Source organism: Capsicum annuum, chromosome 9 (genome assembly GCF_002878395.1).
Source record: "Capsicum annuum cultivar UCD-10X-F1 chromosome 9, UCD10Xv1.1, whole genome shotgun sequence".
NCBI lineage: Eukaryota > Viridiplantae > Streptophyta > Magnoliopsida > Solanales > Solanaceae > Capsicum > Capsicum annuum.
The window spans coordinates 13,555,521-13,571,255 of NC_061119.1; the positions used below are offsets into that span (position 1 = coordinate 13,555,521).

At 32.7% G+C, this 15,735-nt stretch overlaps 1 pseudogene; it reads right to left on the bottom strand.

Annotated features, from left to right (window-relative positions):
• Positions 1-3,680: 3,680 nt before the first annotated feature.
• Positions 3,681-12,731, bottom strand: LOC107841635 (annotated as a pseudogene).
• Positions 12,732-15,735: the final 3,004 nt, after the last annotated feature.

The following is a 15,735-nucleotide window of genomic DNA, read 5'->3' on the forward strand; positions in this document are numbered from 1 at the left end:
TCCGTGATGTAGCAGGAAGCCATATCCCATATAACATCTACGTTCCCTGCACTCTCACACCCTCATTCCTACCATCTTCTCCCTTATACCCTAAATGCCAAAAGAATCTGGTTCCTGAGATTGTCTAGCATCTTTCCCCAACTCGTGACAGCACTCCTATAAAAATCTTGAATGATTTGAGAAAGGATTCTCACAGCAGCATCCGGATTAAAACTGTATTCCAAAATTTAAACATTTATAGGTTAAAGCTAAAACAATTATGAGATATTTATAAACTAAATACATTTTGTAAAAACCATACCCATAACCTCCAGGCTCTATGATAAGTTTGTTGCACATATACCTCATGCCATCTTGTGGATGGACCTGACCATGTGTAATATACTGGTCTGTGATAGAAATATCAGGTTCAAAGATGTTACCTCAAAACGGAAGACTTCATATCCCAATCTGTGGAGTAGATACTGATGAAGGTTGTAAGTTAGCAGGGTTAAGAATAATTGTATGCGAGGCACTAAATGTCTGTTTCTGCATCACGAGAGACAATTGACTGTATGCATGTGAGGTATAATGACCTGATGTGGGCCTCATCATAGACGTATGTGGAGGCTGCTGAGTATATGCTAGTGGTGGATCAATATAGGACGACGGAGGATGGATTTATGCAGAAAGTTACTATAAGACTGATTAGCTGCTATAGGAGGCCAATGTATTGGTGCGCCTCATGATGGATGAGATGGTGTGGAGTCTAATCTAATATGTATACTCGTCGATCGCCTGTTGATCATACTAGCCTTCTTTGATTTCTTTTTGGGAGCATTAGCAGTACTATCCTTATCGCCGCCTGCCATCTACACAAATTTCCATATAATATCTTCAAGTAAACCATCGTTTTAGAGACACCATAAATGTACGTATTTTTACCATATAACTGTATGTGAGGAAAACCAAACCTATGACATATGTATGGTGTAACGCATGTAATGTCTTCATTTATAAGATGTTCTACAACTCTTTTTTTATAGTCAAGACTTAGCTCAAGGACTTTCAAACTACAAATTATGCCCCACGGGCAAGATTTGACACTACCACGTTATGTCTTCATTTGTGAGATGTATGTTCTACAATCTTGCTTTAGAGGCAAGACTTAGATCAAGGACTTTTAAACAAAAAATTATGTCCCATAGGCAAGAGTTGACACTACCATGTTATGTCTTTATTTATGAGATGTTCTACAGCTCTCGCTTTAGAGACACGACTTATCCCAAGAATTTTCAAACAAGTTACGTATATTAGGCAAGAGTCAGCACTAACACATTGTATTTTTTACTTATGAAATACTTTATAACTCTTATCTTAGAGGTAAGACTCAGCCTAAGGACCATCAAACAACAAGTTATGCCCCATTGGCAAGAGTTGACACCACCATATTGTATATTGATTTATGAGATATGTTATAACTTTTCCCTTAGAGGCAAGACTTAGACCAAAGACTTTCAAGTAACAAGTTGTGTCCCATGGGCAAGAGTTTACATCGCCACATTATATTTTGATTTATGAGATATTCTATAACTCTTGTCTTAGAGGCAAGACTTAACCCAAGGACTTTCAAATAACAAGTTACGCCCCATGGGTAAGAGTTGACACTATCACATTATGTTTTGATTTATGAGATGTTCTATAACTTTTGCTTAGAGGCAAGACTTAGCCCGAGGACTTTTAAACAATAAATTATGCTCCACGGGAAAGATTTGACACTACCACATTATGTCTTAATTTATGAGACATTTTATAAATCAAGCACTTTTAAACAACAAGTTATGTCCCATGGGTAAGAGTTGACATTTCCAAATTATGTCTTGATTTGTAAGACGTTCTATAACTCTTTCCCTAGAGGCACGAATAAGTCCAAGGACTGTCAAACAGCAAGTTACACTCCATGGGCAAGATTTGAGACTACCACATCGTGTCTTGATTTATGAGATATTCTAAAACTCTTGCCTTAAAGGTAAGAGTTACCCGACAAGTTACGCCTCATGGACAAGAGTTGACACTATCGTATTTTATCTTGATTTATGTGATGTTCTATTAGTCTTGACACTAAGACAAGATTTATCTCAAGAACCTCCCAAAAGAACAAGTTACGTCCAATGGACAAGTGTTGACACTACCACATTGTTTCTTGATTTATGAGATGTTCTATAACTCTTGTCATATAAGCACCCAAAAGAACAAGTTACGTCCAATGGACAAGTGTTGACACTACCACATTATTTCTTGATTTATGAGAAGTTCTATAACTCTTGTCATAGAAGCAAGACTTAAGTATTTTCAAACAACAAGTTATGTTTCACAAGCAAAACTTAACGCTACCACATTGTGCCTTGATTTATGGTTGTTCTATAATTTTGCCTTAGAGGCATAACTTATCTCAAAGAACTTCCTAACAACAATTCATGCCCTTAAATTTACTTTGATGTCAAAAAAAACAAAAAAGATCCCTTTACGAATTATTCAATTTTTTATTTATTAGCAAAATATAATAGAAATTGAGGAAAAAAAAAGAGAACAGACAAAATAGAGAAATAAAAAAAGAGATTGAGAAAAAAAAAGACAAGAAAAAAATAAAGGTTAAGAAAAAAGTGAAGAATTAAAAAAAATTGAGAAAAACAAAATAAGAGAAAAAAGATAAAAATAAAGTTTGAGAAAAATGAGGAAAAAAAAAAGAAAAATGACAAAAACCAAAAATAAAAGAAAAATAAAGGTTGAGACAAATAAATTAAAAAAGAAAAAAAAAGAAATGAAGAAATAGATAATGTTTGGGAAAAAAAGAAAAAAGAAAAAAGAGAAAAAGTAAAGGTTGAGACAAATGAATTAAAAAATGAAAAATAATAGAAAAATAAAAAAGTGAAAATAATAAGAATAAAAATAGAATTTGAGAGACAAATAAGTATGGAAAGTTTATTTGAGGTGTAGAGGGGGGGAAATGTACTTGTACTATACTTAAAAGGAAAGGAAAGCTAGTCTTTAAAGACTTTTCTTATTAGGGTCAAAAATCCATAGTCATTCACTATTGAGGCTATATCATGTAATTTCCTGACCCATGACTATAGCTAAATTTGGATAAAGTTTCAATTATCCCAAAATCCATTCCTAATTGATTATACTCTAATTATTCTTAGCCTTGAGTTAGTATTTTAGAAGCTTTTAAAATTGTTATATTTTCAAAAACATTCAAAAACCTCAAAATATTTGTATCCCATATTTGAATTTAGCAAGTAACTTTTATTTCGAACTTACTCAGTCACCATTCACATTATTCCTCGTGGATTAGATCCCGACTCAAAATTAGGTAATTATATTGACAATGACCATCTTGCACTCAAATCGTCGTGTAATTTGAGCGTTATCATGATTTCAAAACAATTCCTCAAATATCTTTTGATTTTGGATAAAAAGGAACCATAGCAATACCCAAAATAACTACTTTCTTGCAATACAATTCCATGAAATGAATTTCAATATTTATTTTCCCTTACAAAATATTTCACTCTATGAGACTACGTTGAATATATTATTATTTCACTCTACAAAACTACATTGGATATGTTATTTATTTTTCCTTACAAAATAGAGGAAGCAAAGTTTGTGACAAGGAAATGTAGTTTCCTTATATACACTTAAGAAGATACTATTCTTCCATCCAATACATATTTTTTCACTCCAGCAATATGAATTCCTAAAAAATAATCTCTCCAATTTATCTTTGACAAATTAATATCAAAGTTTTTTCTCTCTTCTTCAGACATTTCTTCCATTAGTTTTTGCATGTTGCCATTGTGAAACCTTGCAAGACAATAACCAAAAAAAAAAAATTAAAAAAAATTAAGCACTCACAGTAATTTTTATTTATTCCAGTTTAACAATAATACCTTTCTATATCTAAAAATATTTGATACTTCCTCTGTTATTTTTTAATTGTCATATATTTTTTTGTAAGAGTCAAATGATATAAACTTTTAAAAATATTTTAAAATGTAGTTTTTTTTTATCTATATTGATATGAGAAAAATTATAATTTATACTACTTTTTATATAGTTTATGAACTTCTTAATTTTAATTTTAAAACATCGAATTTATCTAATCCAATTAATTTAGCTTTAAAAGTTAATCAAATCGACTCTCAAAAAGTGTAGCGTGACAACTAAAAAGGAACGAAGGGATGTAAGAATAACGTCTTTTTTTTTCCTTTATGTTAACCTGAAGATGAAACTAGGTTTGAACTGAAAATGAAGAAAACAAACCCTAATTGTTTAAAGTAGAAGAAGAGAAAAGAGATGGAAGAGAGAGAAAGAAAATTTTTGTTATTCCTTTTTGAAGGTTCTGGAATCGGGTCCACTAGTACTTATACTTGTGGTAGTGGACAGGGTTATATTCAACAGTGTATATAGGCCCAATTCGTTATAAGAAATGATTGGCCCAAAATATTTACCAATGCAACTGAAAAATGTAAAATATGAGATATGTACACTTTGTATGAAATATACACTTGTATATATCACTACGTCTATGTAATTCTAACACCCCCTCAAGCTGGAGGATGAGAACACGCCGAGCTTGCTGAGGAGAAGATGATGAGAAGGACCATGAAGTGGTTTGGTGAAGATGTCTGCTAACTGATCAGTGGAAGCAACAAACTGGAGAGAAATGAGGCCAGATTAGACACAATCACGGACGTAGTGGCAATCTATCTCGATGTGCTTGGTGCGCTCGTGAAAAATCAGATTTCGAGCAATGTGGAGAGCTGCTTGGCTGTCACAACGTACAGTGACAGGATTAGTAACAACAACATCAAAATCAGCTAATAGACGAACTAGCCATGATAACTCAGCAATCACTTTGCGCAAAGCGCGATATTCAGCTTCAGCAGAAGAGAGGGAGATAGTTGGCTATTTCTTACTCTTTCAAGAGATAGGAGAACCACCCAAAGTGATAAAAAAAACAATAACTCACCGGCAAGAGTCAACACAAGCTGCCCAGTCAGAGTCAGAAAAAGCCATTAAGGAAAAATCCATAGTGCGATTTAATAAAAGGCCAAGAGCAAGAGCATTTAGTAGGTATCTCAAAACATGAATGCCAGCCATAAGGTGGGGGACCTGAGGAGCCTGTAAAAACTAGCTCAAATGTTTAACCACAAAAGAAATGTCAGGCCTGGTATGCGGAATAAAATTTAGCTTACCAACCAATCGCCTATATGTGCAAGGGTCAGTGAAAGGAGCTCTCATATAAGTAGTAAGCTTCAAAGAGGCATCCAAAGGAGCAGAAATAGCAATAAACTGCTCATAGTGAAACTCAGCCAATAAATCGAAAGCAAACTTTTGTTGAGACATAAGATAACCCTGAGGAGTGGAGAAAATCTCCAACACTAGAAAATAGTGAACAAGACCAAGATCTTTGATCTTAAATTGGGTATCCAGAAACAACTTTAAGGAGTCCAATTCAAAAACATCATCCCTAGCAATAAGGATATCATCAACATACACAGCAAGAACAGTGAGAGAATGACCAACCCTTTTTGTAAGAAGAGAGTAATCATTCTTACTTGAAGAATAACCACGAATGGATAAATCATCTGATAGCTCGGAGAACCATTGCCTGGAGGCCTGTTTGAGGCCATACAGACTCTTTCTCAACTTGTAAACCAAAGGAGTAAAGGTAGGTATAGAGGAGGACAAAGTCAAGACAAGTGGAGGCTTCATATACACTTCTTCATAGAGATCACCATAGAGAAATGCATTGTTGACATCAAGTTGATATACTGTCCAGTTTCATTTAATAGCAATTGATAACAAAACTTTAATTGTGGTGAACTTCACAACTGGAGAAAACGTTTCAGTATAATCAATGCCCTCTTTCTGGGTGTCACCTCTGATGACCAACTTTGCCTTGTATCTTTTCACAGAACCATCAGACTTGTGTTTGATTTTATGAACCCATTTGCAAGAAATAGGTTTCTTGTGGGAAGATAGAGGCACCAAACCCTAAGTATGATTAGCCTCAAGAGCATTAAACTCTTGGAGCATAGCATCTTACCAGGCAGGATGACAGACAGCCTGTTGGTATGTCTGAGCTTTAAATGTAGGAGGTACCAGTGATGAAGCCTTGGAAATAGATGTGCATATATAATCAGATAGGTAAATAGGTGTGGAATGTGGTCTGGAAGATTTTCTAATGGGAGGGATAAAAGGTACAGGAGATGGATTGCTGGTAGAAGGAATAGAGATAGAATAAGAAGGGGGAGAAATTTCTAGATCAGGAGGAGGTAAAGAAGGATGAACATAAGAATGGGAATAGGAAAAAAAATATTCATGAAAGATGACATCTCTAGAGAAAAAAATAGAATGAGTTTTGAGGTTAAGTAGCTTGTACCCCTTTTTACCACAAGGGTAACCAAGAAACACACAAGAGATGGACCTAGGTTGAAATTTGTCTCTACTAATGGTAGAAGAATGAGCATAGCATAGGAAACCAAAGGATTTGAGATGGTCATAAGTAGGAGAAATTCCATGAAGTTTTTCATAAGGTGAAATATTATGTAAAACAGAAGAAGGGTGTCTGTTAATGATATATGTGGCAGTTAAGACACAATCACCCTAATATTTGATAGGCAAGTTGGACTGAAAAAGTAAAGCTCTAGATGTTTCAAGTAAATGCTTGTGTTTTTTTTTTACAACACCATTTTGTTGTGGTGTATGAGGAATAGTTGACTGATGGAGGATCCCATTTTCAGAAAAAAAAAAAACAGCTTCAGAACTACTACCTAACTCATATGCATTATCAGATCTGAAAGATTGGACAGAAGCATTGAAATGAACCTTGACCATGTATACAAATGCTTTGGGAATGGACAAAGCATTACCTTTACTGGATATAAGATGGGTCCAAGTAATCCTGATGAAATCATCAACTAGTGTAATAAAGTATCTGAAGCCATTATAAGTTGTAGTGTGATATGGGCCCCAGATGTCTACATGAACTAGTTGAAATGAAACTGTGGTGTGAATACTGCTGAGAGGAAAAGACGATCTATGTTGTCTTGCTTTAGGACAAACATCACAAATGAAAAATTGTTTAGAAGGAATTTTATAATGCAGAAAATGTAAACTTTGCATTTTATGATAAGGTATGTGACCTAATCTTTGGTGCCAGAATAACTCCATTTTATTTGTATTATTAGTAGTACTGGAAACAAAATTACAATTTGAAGCATCAGATTCACAACAGAAAGATGTAAATTTGTGAGTACAGGGATTGACAACATTGGTATGAGAAGTAAGACTAGGGAATGAAGCTAAACTGGAACAGGAATTGTCATCTGAAACTGTACCATCTGAAGCATGGGAAGTTAAACAGTAGTATAAACCATCTAAAGCTTTACCAATTTTCAGTAGCCTCTTCAGAGAAGGGCCCTGCAAATAACAAGCAGAAGTGAAAAACACTGCTAAGCAATTTAATTGAGTAAAAAGTTGGAATATAGAAAGTAAATTGAAATGAAATGAGGGGACCAAAAGGACATTAGGTAAGATAATGTCATCTCTTAAATGAAGAGTACCAATTGACACCACCTTGACCTTATATCCATTTGGTAATGTGATAAGGAAGGGAATAGAAAGAGGTTGAAGATTGTGCGGTAAGTGTTTGTGAGGGGTCATGTGGTTTGAAGCACCTGAATCCAGAATCCAAGAGTTCACACTTAAACTGGAACATTTATTTGCACTGTAACCACCAGAATTAAAAACAGAACTTTCTGACAAACCTGCAAAATTTGCAGAACCAGATGATTCACCAACATTGGAGTGCTCATGATTTAAAGATGAGACTTGAGCTTGTTGGAACAGACTCATAAGATGACTATATTGTTCTTTGGTGAAACCATGTGGAGAATACCCAAAATAACTACCTTCTTGCAATACAATTCCATGAAATGAATTTCAATATTTATTTCCCCTTACAAAATATTTCACTCTATGAGACTACGTTGAATATATTATTATTTCACTCTACAAAACTATATTGGATATGTTATTTATTTTTCCTTATAAAATAGAGGAAGCAAAGTTTGTGACAAGGAAATGTAGTTTCCTTATATACACTTAAGAAGATACTATTCTTCCATTCAAAATAATCTCTCCAATTTATCTTTGACAAATTAATATCAAAGTTTTTTTTCTCTTCTTCAGACATTTCTTCCATTAATTTTTGCATGTTGGCATTGTGAAACCTTGCAAGACAATAACAAAAAAAAAAAAAAGGAAAATTAAGCACTCACAATAATTTTTATTTATTCCACTTTAACAATAATACCTTTCTATATCTAAAAATATTTGATACTTCCTCTGTTATTTTTTAATTGTCATATATATTTTTTAAGAGTCAAATGATATAAACTTTAAAAATATTTTAAAATGTAGTTTTTTATCAATATTGATATGAGAAAAATTATAATTTATACTACTTTTTATATAGTTTATGTACCTCTAAATTTTAATTTTAAAGCATAGAATTTATCTAATCCAATTAATTTAGCTTTAAAAGTTAATCAAATTGACTCTCAAAAAGCGTAGCACGACAACTAAAAAGGAACGATGGGAGTGTAAGAATAACGTCTTTTTTTTTCCTTTACCCCTCTCCAGGAGCTACTACCTCTTCACTCCTTGGTGACTCGAACTCACAACTTTAGGACTGAAAGTGGAGGGTATGCTTACCATCCAAGCAACCACCTCTTGTTGAATAAAAAATTTTTTGTAAGTAATGCAAAAGATAGATTGAATCGACTTTCTATACTAGTTATAAAATGCTAATGTTAGCATATATATTCATAGTGAGGAGGAGAAAATGGAATACCTTCCATTGTAGAATCCATATGGTTCATACATCTTGCTAAAATTTTCCAAATATTCCAACTTCCTTTTAAAACGCGTTTGCATCTTTGAATGCTCAACTTCAGTTAAATCTCGTACTTCATCATGTTGCTTCAGTAGTTCCTCGAAAATATAATTAGAAAAGTTGGAAATGTTGTCAAAATATTTCATCTTTTTGACCCTCACTTGATCTCCTTTTGAGTTTACATAAGGAACAGATTGAAAAAATTCATAGCAATAGTCGAAAAGTTGTGATACTAACAACGGATTCACAGATGCTGATGCTACATGATAGACATTTAGCTCTGGAATTTTCAAGTGTCCATGTTTGGCAATAGCAGCCATTGTAGCATTTACAACCATATCAACTGGAACCTAAATCAAGTGATCAACCAAGTTGTCAGATAATGAAATTTTGTGCAAGGATACCCCTTTTTAGTTTTTAAGGTTTGTTCAAGATTTGGCCTCTTACTAAGACATGGAATAAAAGAATTAGTAGATATGTTCTTCTGAGCTAGGATTATGAACTTATAATTTGATTATCAAGTCGAGTTCATGATTATAAGTTCATTCCATATTGGATCAGATCGAAATAGAATTTTATATGTGCATTCTCAGTATGAGAAGCTAGAGGCCCCCAGATTTCTGATACAATCTACTATCTCGAGTACTTTGATTATCACACTATTTTGTTGAACTACTGTTCCTTTTTTTTTCCTTTCCAAAATGCTTTGTCATGCCTTTTTTATTCCTTGTATCTACATTGATATGTTCTTCCTTAGGCTAAGGGTCTATCAGAAATTAACAACCTCTCTACCTCCCACAGTAGATGCATTGGTGGAGCCAGAATTTTATCAAGGGGGTTCAGAAGTAAACATACAAACTAATAATTGAAAGGGGTTCAACAACTACTATATATACGTAAAAAATAATTTTAACTATATATAAATAGTATAGTTTTTCGCTGAAGGGGGTTCTGAACCCCTGGCCTAAGGGTAGCTCCGCCATCCACTAGATAGATATAAGATCTGCATACACTCTATTTTCACCGAACCCTATTCGTGGGATTACGTTGTGTATGTCGTTATTATTATGAGAAGAGGTCATTCCAAAAGAGATATTATTTTCGTTGGACTTGATTGCAATCACAAATGGAGTATTTATTACCAGATTTTAACCCCGTATTATGCAAAAATACATGCTGGATCTATAACCAGTGCAATCTTAAAACTAAAATCTATAGGAAAAGTATACCTACATACCACATCTATAGGAAGATTTGGATTAGCAAGAACTCCTGGAAGCTCTCCTTTTCCATAGAAAATAATTGTAGGATCGATTACCCTGTGAGAGATAAGAACATCAAAAATTAGAAACTAACTTTATTCAGGATGAACATATATAAAAACTATATGAACAAAGAAGAAAAAGTTGAATCATATGGGACCTGAATCCTTGTATCCATCCTGGAAAAGGTTCTTGATAACTAGTTGTTATCGTAGAGGGACGAACAACGACTATTGGTATGTCCTCCCTCATGTTGTCGATCACCATCTCACCAATGGCCTTTGTGAATGAATATGTATTTTACCATCCAAATAACTCCGCCCTGTTATGTTATATTATCAATCATATAGTATAATGTATCTTGAGAATGCTTGCTTATTTGCATCTTGTATCCATGGAATGTATGTATATATAATTATAATTAGGCATCAATCTTGCATTACTAGTCATATATGTTACTCCTCTGTACCAATTTTCGTGACACTCCTTTATTTAGTCAACTTAAAAAAGGATGACATGTTTCCATATTTAGTAACAATCAAAAGTCTTTCTAAAATTTCGTGTCCAGTCAAACATTATCACATAAAATGAAATAGATGAAATACTATCGAGTCCTCTTAGCTATCTTCTGTGTTCTTCGTACTTCTCTTAAGTTGGAGACTTAATTTCTTCATAAATGAAATTAAAGAGAACTAATTAATTATTTGATTCTAAAATTAAAGAGCAATGTACCACTCAGATCCTAAGTCTTTCACAATTTGCTCAAAGCCATTATTTTTAATAGCATTCTTCAACTTTGAAACAAAGTCCAATTCACTGGCAGCATTGAGAGATGGAAACTTAGTAGATGGAGAATGTGATGTGACCTTTTCCTTTGTTATGCTTTCTCCCATGGTGAAAGGCTTTTCGTAAATTAAACCTTCTCTTTCACCATTGACGTACGCTTTCAAAGAAATAAATCAAATAAGACAAAAACATATAGTATAACATCGCATGAAAACCAATTTCAAAAGAAATTTTAGGTTTTATATATAAGGAATGGTTATTATAGGCGATTGTTGTTATAGAGAGGTGTGACTGTATCAAAATAAACACACTTGTTGTTATCTATAATTGATTTTTCAAATACATACCAGTCGAATAATGGATAAGGAGTTTCAAGTTCTTGCATTTCTTGGCAAACAACATGAGTTGATACGGACCATTCACATTAGCCTCAAGAGCTAAGTCATACCTAAACATTGTTAAAGACATAATTAACCAAATAAATAAAAGTATACTTTCTCTGATAACTTTTACATGAAAATAATTGCACACTTCAATATGGTATTCTCACAGAAGTCTAAGTATCAAATATATTTCCACTTGTTTGATTCATAAAAAAAGAAACAAAGCACGTACATGAGGAGGCATATGAAGACAATTAAATAAATAATGAATAATGTGCTATCTCCAACTAATTAGACTTTTAGATGAGAATAATTAACTACACACTCTATTTTGTGTATGTAGAAGAACAACTCAACAAATTGTGTATCCTAGAAGAAGAACTCAACATACAAAGAGAATTGACCTCAAGTCCAATGTGGTGTTTGCTGCAGAGTCAACAATCAAATCAATTTCTTGAGCAATTTGATGAGCAGTAATACTATCCATACCAAGATTTGGCTCATGAATATTTCCAACTATAGGAACCAATTTACTTTTTATGAATGACGCATAAGATTCCCCATGCATTTCTTCTAGGCATTTGAATAATTTTGACTCTATTATCTGAAATATTGGAAAAAGAATGTATGTGTATACAGTTAAAATCTCTATAAAAATATTTCACTGTAATATTATTTTTTACGTACTCTATATAAATAATATTTCGTTATAACAACTAAAGGTATCAGGACAAATGACGTTATAGAAACTTTGATTGTATAATAACTTCGAAACTTAAATTTAAAGTAAAAATATGGAAGAGATAAAGCATTCATAAATCAACATACTTCACTTGTTAATCTATCAAATGCAGCTTTCTTATCCTCTGCCCTGATAAGGGGATATATCTTGTTTATCTTTGGTGTTGTTCTTAGCATCTTTTCAATAAGAGCTACAAATAATTGTTTTATTAGAAATGTTTAAAAATATAATTAAGTAATAAATAAAAATGTACTCTAAATTACTTATTCTTTTTGATAAATTAAAATAACCTTTTGCAAGAAATTCTGTAGCGCCAGTGACAAGAATATTTTTGTCTTCAAAAAACCCAATAATCCCTATTCCATTATTAGCTAAAACATCTCCTTGATGATCACCCAATGCTTTAATAGAAGAGGAAGAAAAAGAAGAAGGGTCAATGACATGATCAATTCCTAAAGTGACTACTTTTCTTTGATCTAATTTTGTATGAAATAAATTTGCTAGAGAAATGACTATTTCCAGAAAACAACTTAGTTTTTGGTACTCTTGTATTAAGAGATAAAATATTTTGAAAGTGAAGCATTGTCATTTGGGATATAAACTAAACAACTGGCTATGTATATATGGGATGGGGATACAAAGTTATTGAATTGCTAAAATCTTGTTGTACATTATTTATAGGGAGAGTTTTTTTTTTTTTTTTTGGTTGACCAAGGTATCCCCACAGCCGGCAGTCGTGAGACTAATTCTTCATTTCTCAATCAGCGCATTTTGCGGTAGGAAACTGGCCACAGAGTTTTGCGATATAAATTAAATGATAATTTATATCGCATCACGGTTCATGCGATATAAATTAAATGATAATACATTAATTATTTCTTTAACTAATTGGCTCAGCTGGAATGGAATCTATGTCTTTCAACTTTGGATCTGAAAAAGTATACATTTAAACTTGTATAGAGTTGAACAAGGAGATATTGTTTGTAACATAATTTTTAATTCATAGAAAATAAACTTTAACCACAAATTGATAGATATGCGGGTATTTTTATGTATATGCGGACATAATTATGTTACTTTATTCATTCTTCTCTCTTGATTTTCTTCGTACAAATTTTGTTTGCAACATAATATAATTTATGAAAAATAAACTTCAACCACAAACAAAAATATGAAGAAACAGGAACATTTGTTGATAAACATGTGGGTACAAATCTATTCCTTTCTTGAATCTTCTCTCTTGATTTTTCTCCATAATTCGAGGATCGTTCGTAGCTTATTTCTCGAACATAGAAGGATTTGAATTTGACACTGATTTTCTCCATAATTCGAGGATCATTAGCTGCGCATTTCTCGAATGTAGGAAGATTTGGTTTTGATCTCCATGAAAAAAGTATTTGAATTTTGTAGATCTCGTATTTGATTATCAAGTAAAGAGAGTTTTGATCTCTTTTTATGAATATTTCATGAGCTTACGAAATTTCTGAGTTTTTTTTTTTTGTGGAGTAAGTCAATCTTTATATAGGCATAATTTAGGGTTCATATGTAGAGTAGCCTTCAAGTCGGATTAGGGTAAAATAGCCTCCAAAAACTCTATATAGAAATTAAATTCTTCTTTTAGAGTTCATAAAATTTTGATGTCTGCAGACACACGCATCTTACGTGGTATATTTACATGATAATTCGTGTGAGATTGTTACATAGATGACACCTAAAATACGTGTATTTTCTTATTCAACTTTATACAAGTTACAGATGTGACTTAAAGATGCATGCATCCTAATTATCCACTCTTAAAATTGGAGGACATATATGGTAGGTGAAGCCAAGTTATAAAATGGTATGCTTGTGTATTTTGGCTAAATTACATGTATGGGTTGTAAAATCTAGTGCTAAGTATGGTCATTAGTTAGGCAGGTTGTTGAATTATGGTGAGTTATGGTTTTGATAATTAACAAATATGGCCACCAATCCACATGGGTTCTCTAATGGTTATGTGATTATAATCAATTCATTCACATGTGGCAATTTCATCCTCTATGTTAGTTTTGTGATGATAGTCAACAATCATCACAAAGTTTTGAGATGTTAGCTTTGTAAATTATATGGTAATTGCGTGCATCTTCCATATTGCCTAGATCTTTTGTTTCATAGAGTTGGAAAATGCAAGGTGAAATGTTAGATTAATTTATTCAAGTGTAGTTTAAGGAGCTACCTATAGCTATAGTTGAGATCATCGGCTATGAGATGGAAACAACAACAAAATAATGTGAAAATCTAACATAAAATACAAAAGAAAGAATAATATTAATGAATAATGACAGTGAAACGATGTGATGACAGAAGCGAAAAAAAACTCAAGCGCTAACTCAAATCGAACAACCGGAAACTACGAGAACATGTAAATGTCACTAGTAAAACAGAAGGTCCAAGTATGATTAGTAAATCTATCCCGCGAGAGAGTGAGAGAATGCACGACTATATCAACTAACCTTCTAGCAGGGACGGCTCAAGAATAATGATGGCAAATTGAATGAAAGCTTTAAATTTAATTTTTTTTTTAATGAAGTTTATTATAATCAATCTATTAATTCTTTTAGACATAATGTTTTAGATGTGTCTAGCTTTCTCTTATAATTCTTCTCTTTTATACGAAAAGTTTATATTTTTCACACATAATACTCAATATTTTTTTAAAAAAATAATAATTATGACCTATTATTGCTATAAAAATAAAATGAGGCCCTCAAATTTGGGATCCTAAAACTAGGAATAATTGGCAAAGAAGAACTTTTGCAAAACTATTTTGCCAAATACCTACTTAATTTCTTTTTGATTTATTTTTTAGGTTTAGGGTGTAAAAAGTGGAAAAAGTGGGGCCACACGTGTGCCAAGGGACCAATTCATCATTTATACAACTTTACAAATTTAATATAATACACCTAACTCCCTCCACTTATTCCAATATTCAAAAAAAAAATCCTCTCTCTCTCCTCTTCAATTCCCAACTCTCGCTTTCAAACAACTTCTCCCAAAAACGTCATTTTCGTACGTTCTTCGTCTGCAGCTGCTAAGGGGGCATTGTTGCTTCACAAGGTTAGTTAAAATCGAGTTTCGATCATTTCTAGATCTATTTAAATGGTTTTTCTTTTTGCTAATCGATTGGTAGTGATGTAGGATTTTTTTTTTTTGAATTTGGTGTTTTGATTTAATCGTGTTTTTTTTTTAGCAACGAAGTGTTGAATGGTGGTATAATTGTTATTTGAAGAGTTATTTTGGCATTTTAATTTGAACAGCGTCTTGTTTCTGTCCGTAGACCCGCGGTCTATTCGTAGATCCGTGGTCTATGAAATGAGAATGCCCTAGACATATTTCAATTTTCAGACGTATGAAATTCTTTTAAAACATGATTGCTGAAATAGTGAAAATTGAAATGTTAATAGTTAATTAGTTTGATTAGGTGCACTAGTTTGATTTTTAGCAATTGTTGTGTTTTGATATTTTGTATGTTCGATTTTGGTTCAATTATTGTATGTTTGTGTAGTGAACTGTTTAATGGTGGGGTGTTTGTTAATTTTTTTTATTTTTATTTTTATTTAAGGGGGGGGGGGGGGG